This window comes from Neopsephotus bourkii, unplaced genomic scaffold (genome assembly GCF_033783945.1).
Source record: "Neopsephotus bourkii isolate Nb327-2 ecotype Australia unplaced genomic scaffold, CSIRO-AGI_Nbou_v1 NB_318, whole genome shotgun sequence".
Classification (NCBI taxonomy): Eukaryota; Metazoa; Chordata; class Aves; order Psittaciformes; family Psittacidae; genus Neopsephotus; species Neopsephotus bourkii.
Genome location: NW_026900826.1, coordinates 1,900,310 through 1,909,916, shown reverse-complemented (window position 1 = coordinate 1,909,916; position 9,607 = coordinate 1,900,310). Strand labels below are relative to the sequence as shown.

The 9,607-nt window shown below is 39.5% G+C and overlaps 1 long non-coding RNA gene across 1 annotated transcript; it reads right to left on the bottom strand.

The window, feature by feature from the left end:
• LOC133208981 (uncharacterized) lies at positions 1–8,526 on the bottom strand. Its single transcript, XR_009724544.1, has 3 exons — positions 7,915–8,526; positions 2,264–2,332; positions 1–313 (listed from the first exon to the last, which is right to left on the bottom strand). It is a non-coding gene; the product is annotated as an uncharacterized LOC133208981 (long non-coding RNA).
• Between the last annotated feature and the right edge of the window lie 1,081 nt (positions 8,527–9,607).

Here is a 9,607-nt window from a genome sequence, read left to right as displayed (position 1 = left end):
AGTAGTGAGTCTCCAGCCAGTGAACAGTTCAGTATGGCTCTGTTCTGCACTTTCCTTTATTAGTAACTTTCCAAAGGCTGACTTCATTTCCTCAGGTTTTCTAGATACCAGTAAATTGAGACAACCTCATCTAGAGTCTGCGATTTCTTACCGGGTATAAAATCATTTGGGATTCCCCCACTCCATCTGTTGAAAGCATTAGAATTTACTTACAAGAATCACTGGGGCGTTGCTTTATCAGGTTCATAAGTTTCAGCAGCCAGTCATCTTGCCTCTAAATGGCCATCAGATGCAAGGTCTTTTATATACCATGCTGGATAGAACATGATCTATTTAATAATGAATTTATCTTTTTATATTACATCTTGCACTTCCACTATTGTTATTTGGGTATATTCAGCCCACAAAAAGTCAGTAGGAAACTTCCCATTAACTTTAATTTTGTTTCATAATTAGCCCTTTCTCATTTCTGTATTGGCTCAGCCCACAGCAAGCTGATAGTGTCCTAAAACAGATAGCTATAAAGCATATGTATAATGCAAATGATCACATTGCCTTTCTTTATAAGAAAACAGGAAATAACAATTATAGTTAATTCAAATGTATATTCATTTTACAAGTAACCAAATGAAGTTAAGGAAGCTATTTGAGTAGGAAGTAGCAATAGATTCCAAATACTGTGGCTCAAAGTGGGAATGAGAAGGGTCAGGAAGAAAGCTCTGTATATTTTGGTGGTTTGGGGTTTTTGGAAATCCTTTTTTCTTCCCTACAAAGAGAATTAAGATATAAGGGTAATTTATTATGTAGAACACTTGAAATGTGAGAAATATAACTTTTACCAGTGTTTCCAGTACGAATTAATCAGATTAAGATTAAATGGGGGAAGCAATTTTAGCACTGAAAAAAATAATAACCTTTAAAGCTTTTTTTCCTTCTTTTAATACTGCCTCTAAAACATCCCTAATGGCTTGCAAATTATCAACACCGGATCCACCCAAAATTGCTATTACTGTGATGAACGGGGTGGAGTTCAGAAGAGATTGGCTTGCTGCATTTCTTTTTTAAAGGGGCAGGTTTTGACACTTTACAAAGCTTAAATGAAAATGTTGAGCACTGGTTTTAGCTTTGTGAATTCCCTTCAAGACCAAAAATAATACCACATAACTTGAGACGAATAAGAGCAGAGGTCGAACAGGCACACAGTCAGCAGAGGAAATGTCATCTGACACCCGCAAGGGAGAGCCAAGGAAAAATACTCATGGGCAGGAGATGCTTGGGAAAAAGGACATCTATATCTATCTGTCTAGAAATTTGGATATATAGCAAGGCTGACTTTTCCCACTCCTGTTCGTCAGTAAAAGGAAGGAAGTCTAATTTCATGGATGAAACAGCGGGCGATGTAAATAAGATTCATGCTGCCTTTTCAAGATAAGGAAGTCTTCCAGAGGACGTCTGGACACATTTTATGATAAACTATTGGGAAAACAGAGCTTCCCTGCACTGTAGTGATCTGGAGAAACTTCCTTTAGCATTACAAGCCTAGTCCAAAGACTTGAGATAATTTTTTTCCCTTCCACTTATTTCAGTGGACTTGAGAGCATGCCCTGACTTCACTGTGGTGAACACTGTTCCATCAGTTAAGCTAAGCTAGAGTAGTGAAGTTTCTGAAAATAGAATATTACTTTAACTCTAATGCATTATGGAGAACCAGAAACAATTCCTTCCACACAATTGGCAAACACGTCTTTCCTCCTTTTCAAAATATGTGGTCCTCTCCATTCTCTGGTCCATACACAAGGCTATTTACCTGCCTGAGTTTTTGTCACAAACAGCAGAACAGCAACAAGTCTGTGCAGTGTTGCTGACTAAATATTCAGTCCTGCACAATGAAAATACAAAGAGAATTCTTGGCAGTGTTGTCTAAAACAATGAATTATTGCTTTTTGAATTTACTCCAACTTGTAAAAAAGTTTTTAGAGTTCGCATATGTATCATGCTCTAATACACATGCTCAACACTGACAAATTCAGAGCTAAATGTGTTATAAGAACAACTGCACTATTGTATCAGTTCAGCGTGTCACTGATATGCATGTGCTGACAATGGTCATTCCCCATGGAATCCTAGAAAATGTTGCTTTTTTGAGGGCATCTCAGTATTTGAAATCTTATTAGCCTTTTCCATTTCACCCCCTCCCCTCCAGTGCTATAATAAACTGCATTTTAAAGGTAAGCTGACTGAATGAACCCTGGTAGCTCCTTACCTCGCTTTGACAGGTTTGTTCCACAAGCTGTCCTTCCTCTTCCTGCAGTCAAAACCTGTATAATAGCATCTGCAAGAAAAAAAAGGAAAAGGGGAGAGGGGGATTAAACATACAAAAAACCCAAATATTATCATTTATGCCACTGGCTAAATCCATAATATGGGAAAGGTTAGCCCTGTGCTTAATCAAATCTCTGGAGAAGAGAGCTTTTCTAACACACATGGAACTAAATTCTGTATTCGGTTAACTGTGATTGTAAGGACTAGAGTAGAAAGGAAGTCTGAGGAACTTGTTCCACTTATGCAGAATGAAAGCGGGATGTAGCCAGGGAAGATGCTGGGAAGTACAAAAGTGTGTTAATCTGCAAATCCCAGCGATAAACCTATCCAAGCCTGCACTTCTCAGCCCTACTCCTGAGCTATCAGCAGACAGCCCTGCTTCAAGAAAATGCTGTCTGACAGCTGCCAGGTGTAGAAGTTGCTGTTCCTCAGATGATCAGCAAAATATGTTCCACAGTTGCCAGCACTTCTGCAAGAAAGCATTCAGCAGACAGTGTGGTGATTTAATTTATGAGGTTGCTCATACTCCAGAAGCTCTCAGAAACCCCAAGTGAGGCTGTGGCCCTAATGCACTATACTAAAAGCACAGAAAGAAAGCTCCAGACAATTAGCCATTGCCATTCTACACCAGGTCTAGGCAAACGGTAGCAGTGGTGGACACTGACAGCAAGGCAGAAACATTTGCATTAAGTTGTCCATCTCTAGGATGACTCCAGGACTTCAATCATCATAACCAGATCTTACAGCTTTTTTATATGATCACTTGCATTTTTTAAGATCTGATTTCCTTGTCAATAGTTTCAGTCTTCTGGAACCACAAAACGGGATGAGAATAATTATAAGGGGCAAGGTGGGGGAGGCAGTGTCCTCATTGCAGTGCTGGAGCAGCAGAGCTCAGACAGGTCTACCTGCAGAATTGCCCAATGTCAGGTAGGATGCCCCAAGCAGCAGTGGATCCTTCCCTACCCAGGCCCATGCACTCCCAAAGGCAGGCCCTGCCAGCTTGTTTGAGTAAAGAAACTTCTGCATCAGCTGCCTGCTTGTGTGCTTTTTACAGCTGCACACAATTTTATTTCAACATTATGTATCTTACATGCTTCCTATATATGTACACATGAATGATTTTGATTTAGTTGGACTGTTGACACTGCTGCTCAAGAGAAGAGTTAAGAACAAGTTAAACTCCCTGGCTGATGAATTGGTCACAACTTCCCACAGGGACTGCTCAGACATCCGCAGTGATAAATAAAGTCAAAGCCTCTACTGGCTCAGCTCATGTTTATTAGAACAATCTGCTAATGACCTAAAGGGAACAATCTTGAGAAGCATAGCAAATAGTTTCCCCAGCTATTGGTTATTATAACATGCATCACTGACACCGGCAAATAGTCTCTCATAAGAGTACAGCAGGAAGACAGGAGTTACGTTTTATGAAGGATTTTACTTTTCACATTTGGTTTCCTTCCAGCTTGGAAACTGAGATACTTAAGTTTTCCACAAAAGAAAAATCATGCGGAAAAAAGGCCAGGTTTGGATCTCCTAAACTGTTTCATTTCAATTTTGACTTTTTTAGAGTTGCAAAAGTTTACAAATGAAGACTCATTTTAAAACAAAAGGTTTCACTCAAATAGTGTTAAAATGTTTTGATTCTTGGAACGCTTTCATTTTTCTTCCATAACTGAATATGAAGACAAACACAATTTTGTGAACTATTTTAAGAGAACTGTATTTTCAGATGGAAAATTGTCAACATTTTCTTTATTGATCCCTTTTACTCCCCTTTCTTTTCTTCCAAACATTAGTCCAAGATATTCTAGAAGAAAATGGAACAGTTACAAGGGGATAGTTTGAAAAGTGCAGCTAGCTACTGAAAAGTGAATCCTCTAACTACATTTTCCTTAATATACTCTCTCTGAGCAGAAAAAGAGACAAGCGTCTTATGAGATACCCCATCTTCTCCAAGGACACTGTATTAGCAAGTCATTTCCATACCTTTAAAATACAGAAGCAAAGAAAAATTTAGATGAGCACTTATCCATTAACTATTGCTAAATTAAGCCTGTGCTGCACACCTGTATAGCACTGATTACAACATCAGCAACTTCAGCAAAGAACCAGGGGATTACTGGAAAAGTAGAAGTTTCCATTCTGATCCTGTAGGTTCTCATGTATTTTCCAGCTAGTGGAAGCCACATCCTACACAAAATGGCCAACTGGCAAGCTTAAAGGAGGAACCCAGTCATTCAACAGTCTCCATATGTCCCACAACTTGCACAGGCCCAGGCAGCGCTAGACACGCACCAAAACTGGCATGTCCCACAGCACAAACATAGAGCAGCACTACAGACGGGACTGAGTTCTGCTGATGTTTCTGCAGCCTTGGTTGCAGTTTGAGTCACCATGACATTGACACTAACACCCCTCATGAACAGATTTGAGGGTGCAGGAAACAGAAGCTTACTACACAGCTTGAAGATTTTCCTGTACGTACTGACTTTAAAGCTGTGGGTACTGTGGCCTTCAGTTAAAGCCAATACATAAAAACCAGCATTGTTTAGAGAGTTAGATTGGCAAGAATCCCAGTCACTGAACAGGTTTCTCTCTACAAAGAAAGGAAGAAGGAAGGAGAGGTAGACTTGGATTTTTTTTACAGAATATTAACTATTTATAAATTTTAATTTATAAATATTAATCCATTGTGATGAAGTGTTATATAAAAGTACATATGGCATAAGACCACTAGAGGGGAGTAAAGTAACTTAAAAGTGAATGTTTCTTCTACTTGGTTTTGCTATACAAATTACATTTGCACATGTTAATTAACAGCTATAGTAAAACCAGAGTATTAAAGAATTGCATTTGCTTAACATTCTAAGCAAAGTTGATTAGATAATTACAGTATTTCTGTACCATTGTCCCCTCTCACTAGGCTGCAGGCTGACAGGGAACATTCATCATCTGGATGAAGCCAGAACACCAGGGGTGGCATTCAGCCAGAACATTTGGCAATAGACATGAATTTCTTTACTTGTATTGAGATTTATAAAGAAACAACACTACATGATGGAAACAGACTCATTTTATCAAGTGTGAAAAACGCACCAGGCTTAAAAGCTTGCTTGGTAGGTAAGTAGGAAGGAGAATACAAACCCTGGTTCTCACATAGATCACTGCCCAGGTTTACACAACAGTGAAATATTTACCCAAGCAACAAGAACAGAGAGAAAAGCATGATTAATTTGGAAGTGTGAATTACTCTGCATCAGAATGCTGGGTGAAATCTCGCTACAGCTGCAAGTAATGTGCTCCTGTATCACTGCCAGGTTACCATCGTCGCCATTGTAACCCATCTAACACTGTGGGAGACAAGACTGTGCAGTGAATCTGCACAAAAGAGCAAACATTTAAAATAAATTTCAATAGGAAATCTTAGCAACTCCCACAGAACAAAGGGAAACATGAGAACACAGTTCCAACAGCAGAAGAATGGCTTTGACAGTAAATTTTAAGGACAAATGACTGAAATATATATGTGCCACTGTGTATCTTAATACTTCTGGGAAGCATACCCAGCTTGAGATTTTATGGGAAAAGGGACACTATACGGTAGTAAGTAGCTCTCCAAACTTCACTGGACAGTACCAACTACAAAGTAAAATAAGAGGTAAGGGGATAATAACATATGACATTCCAAAGGTGTTAAGGAAAGTCTGGTAAGCAAGCTAGAGCTCTCCTTAGCTGCATCTCCACAGGTTATGCTTACGGAAGCTGGCTTTAATCACATCAGTCTTGAAAGGCTTTTACAAAGGTGTTTTGCAAAGACTGTAGTAGTTGTGCAGAAGAATGGACAACCAGTTGAACCAGTCTGGAAATGATCAAGCATAGTAGGACCATTAGTGCTGGATCTAATTTTTTTCCATTTATCATTTGCTGTCCTTTGGACTAGTTCCACATTTGCACGCCACAAAAGACCTATGCATCTTAAAAGCTGATGCATGGAAAAAAGAATGAAAGCAATGGTGTTACCTAAGCAAAAGAAAACTGAAGAACAGTAATTTTTAAGCATGACATAAATCCCTATTTTGTGTCCTTGGTACACTGGAGAAGCAGTAATGAGCTTAAGTTGCAGCAGAAGAGTTCAGGTAAGACACAAAGGGAATGGGGAGGCAGCCTTCCATCAGTAAGGATAATACTGCAATGGATTTGGTGGCAGTTGTAGAGTCTCTGTTTATTAGACCTTTCAGAACACATTGGACAAACATTTGCTAGGACTAACATCAGCACAGGTGATTCTGCCGTGCAGGAGGAAAACAGACTGCGTGACTTTCTTAGAAAGGTACAGGTGGAAAAGACCTGTAAAGACCTATGATGATATGTAAATTCTGATTCATTAATATCATATAACATGATGAACCAGATGACACAAGAAAAAATGGCATCTCACGCTGACGAGATACAGACAGATGAACCAATTTCCTACCAGCAAAGGCTGAAGAGGATGGGGAGATCCAAACCTACCTCTTAAATCAACAGTAAGCTCAAAGTACTAGAAAAACCTGGGTTTAATTCTCCATTCAGGCTTCCTAACTGTGTGAACAAGCCAACTAACCCCCTATGGCCTCAGTTCCTACTCACGTAACTGTTCATGTGCACAGCAAGTTGCTGTGATACGAGACAAGGTTTCAGATGTGCATATGTTTACCAGAAATAAAGAATGTGGGAAGTCAGTTTATGTAAGACCTATTCTTAATTTTCTTCATTAACAGATAAAGGTGCTGCTCTTTCCAGCTGAAAGATGCCACCGAAGAGAGAAGCTAAAACATTAGCATCTGTTAACCAACAGTTAACATATTCATTGCTCAAGACATGCATGACTTAAATCATGTGCATTCCTGTTCTGTACATCACATATATAGTTAATTGTACATAACATGTTTATAAAAGATGTTCTTAAAATCACTATTTAAACATAGCATTAAAAAGTAAATCAAAAGTTCTATCGTATTTTAGTACAAAGTAGTGACACATTTTCAGAGGCTGTTCTAAGCAGGAATGTACAGATAGATAAATCAGCTGAAGCAAATAAAGATACATCAAAGAAAGAATACTGCTGCATTCTGTTACTTTGAGGATGGACCTGGGGTGTGGTTAAATAATGTTTAAGCTAATCTGCAACATCACTAGAATGAAATTAGATCTGGCTCCTACAGCATAAATGCAGTATTGAACCAGGGAATTACCTGAATCAAAAAGACATGAGAGCAGGTAATGAATTCTTGACTAAAACAGGTAAGTTCTTTCAGCAGTATAACCTAGTGGGTGAAAAACCACGGCAAACTTACTGCAAGAGACTCATCTAGTGGCTCTGTTACAATATTGGCTCAACTATACAAGTCCAACTACATATATTGCAACACTACATCCCCCTTTCCGACTGGTGTCAGCTGTCCAATTTCAGGAGTTGCCACCCCTTATGCTAGCCTGTTATTGCTTCATTTTTTCCTGCTGACGTTGGAAAGAGGGCTGAGGAATGCTTTTGAGTAATTTTAATTCTTGGGCTAAATATCTTAATGTTCCTCAGACTTTACTCACCAGGGAATAATTGCTGCTGTTTGGGTATGGATCTTTCCTCCAGGCTTCTGAAGTAGATTCTCATTAAGGAAAACTTGGCAGGTCTGGAGCATTCTGGAGTTGTCAGTGCAACAAGACACATAATAAACGTTAGGTGAGCAAGGATTTAACTGCATCTCTACCTACATCCACCTTCTCACATGCACTGCAGTTTTAGTCACTGAAGTTCCCTGGTATGGTGATGCAGTAAGATACAACTGAAATAGCAACCAAATCTAGTTGGGCATCTAAATGTTTATATTTAAATACTCTCCCTTTTAGTAGCTGGGATTGGAAAGATTTCCCCCTTCGTCCCTCTTTTGCCACACGTGCATAACATCTTCCTGCTCCGTAAGAGGAGGAACCCTCACAAGAGAACCTTTGCTCATGTCAGGTTATGGAGCTGCTGAAGAAAACTCCCTGGTTTCCTCACTGGAGCCGGGATCTGCTGCACCCCTCGGCTTTCTTCAGAGCAGTCAGTAATGAGGAAGATCCCTTCTCATCACTGTGGAACCCCAGCTTCTAAATGAAATACATAAAAATCATCAGCTGTTCAAAGCTTTAGCAGGACTAGAGTTATTAAAGTACTTCATATGCACTAAAACCACTGAGCTTCCAAATACAGAAAATTTTCTTAAAGCTAGAGAACTGACAGTCGGTTCTGCACACAAACAACATTGAACAAGGTGACAGAAATCACATAAAGTGTTCTGCACAATGGCATGGAGTGTGGCTTTCTGGGGAGCAACTACAGAGCAGCTCTTGACCACACCACAGATGAAGGATTACTTGGAAAAGTAGGTTTGGTCCACACTGAGAAGCTGGATGTTTAGTTTTACAGATGCAAGATTTCTTCATCTGGGGAAGGTTTCTGGACTTGCCCAAGGAGTGAATTAATGTGGTGTATTGGTTTAAACACTTGTACAAGTACCTCTCACACAGGAATAAATGTGCTGCTTTTTTACCTTGTGCAATTTGGGGGAAAATGCTTAAGCTAACCCAAAAAAGCCACTCATCATTGAAAAAATATCTCCACGTGGGGCTTAGAGAACAACTAGTAAAAACTTTCCTCTGCAGACAAGGCCACAGCTATTTCCTCAGCTAAGAGCTCAGAATTTGGCCCTTGAACTTAACCACTGCCCATGTTTGTTTAGGCACAAGCAGTCTCTCATGGTTTGGTTTGCTCCCACTGATGATGACAAACCCCACCTTCACTAAAGAGGAAATGGGGTTGGATTTATGGGCAACTTTAAAGGCCACCAAGAAATTCAGAAGTCTCTCATTAGCTTGCCCACGAGTCTCAAGTCACAAACCAGTCCTGCGTACCAAGAGCTGTAATGCATTCTGCCTTGCCAGTTGGCCTGAGATATAAACATGCAGGATGTTTCTGTAAAGGAAGTTAAACACATTTTTCTTCAGAAGCTTTCTCTTGAATCTTGTACTATTTTCCTCTTAAAATGCAAAAGATTCTCAGACCAAACTGTGCTGTTCAACTCAAAGACCAAATGAGTATCCTTACGGCAGTTAAATGTTACATATGAGAGGTATATACATCATCTGAGAGAATATTCAGTCTTTTTTCTTCTTCTATCATCACAGAAGAGCAAGCAAAACCTTTCTGCTTACATATTCCGTATTACTGCTGATGTAAACTGCTGGCCCATAACCAGACTTT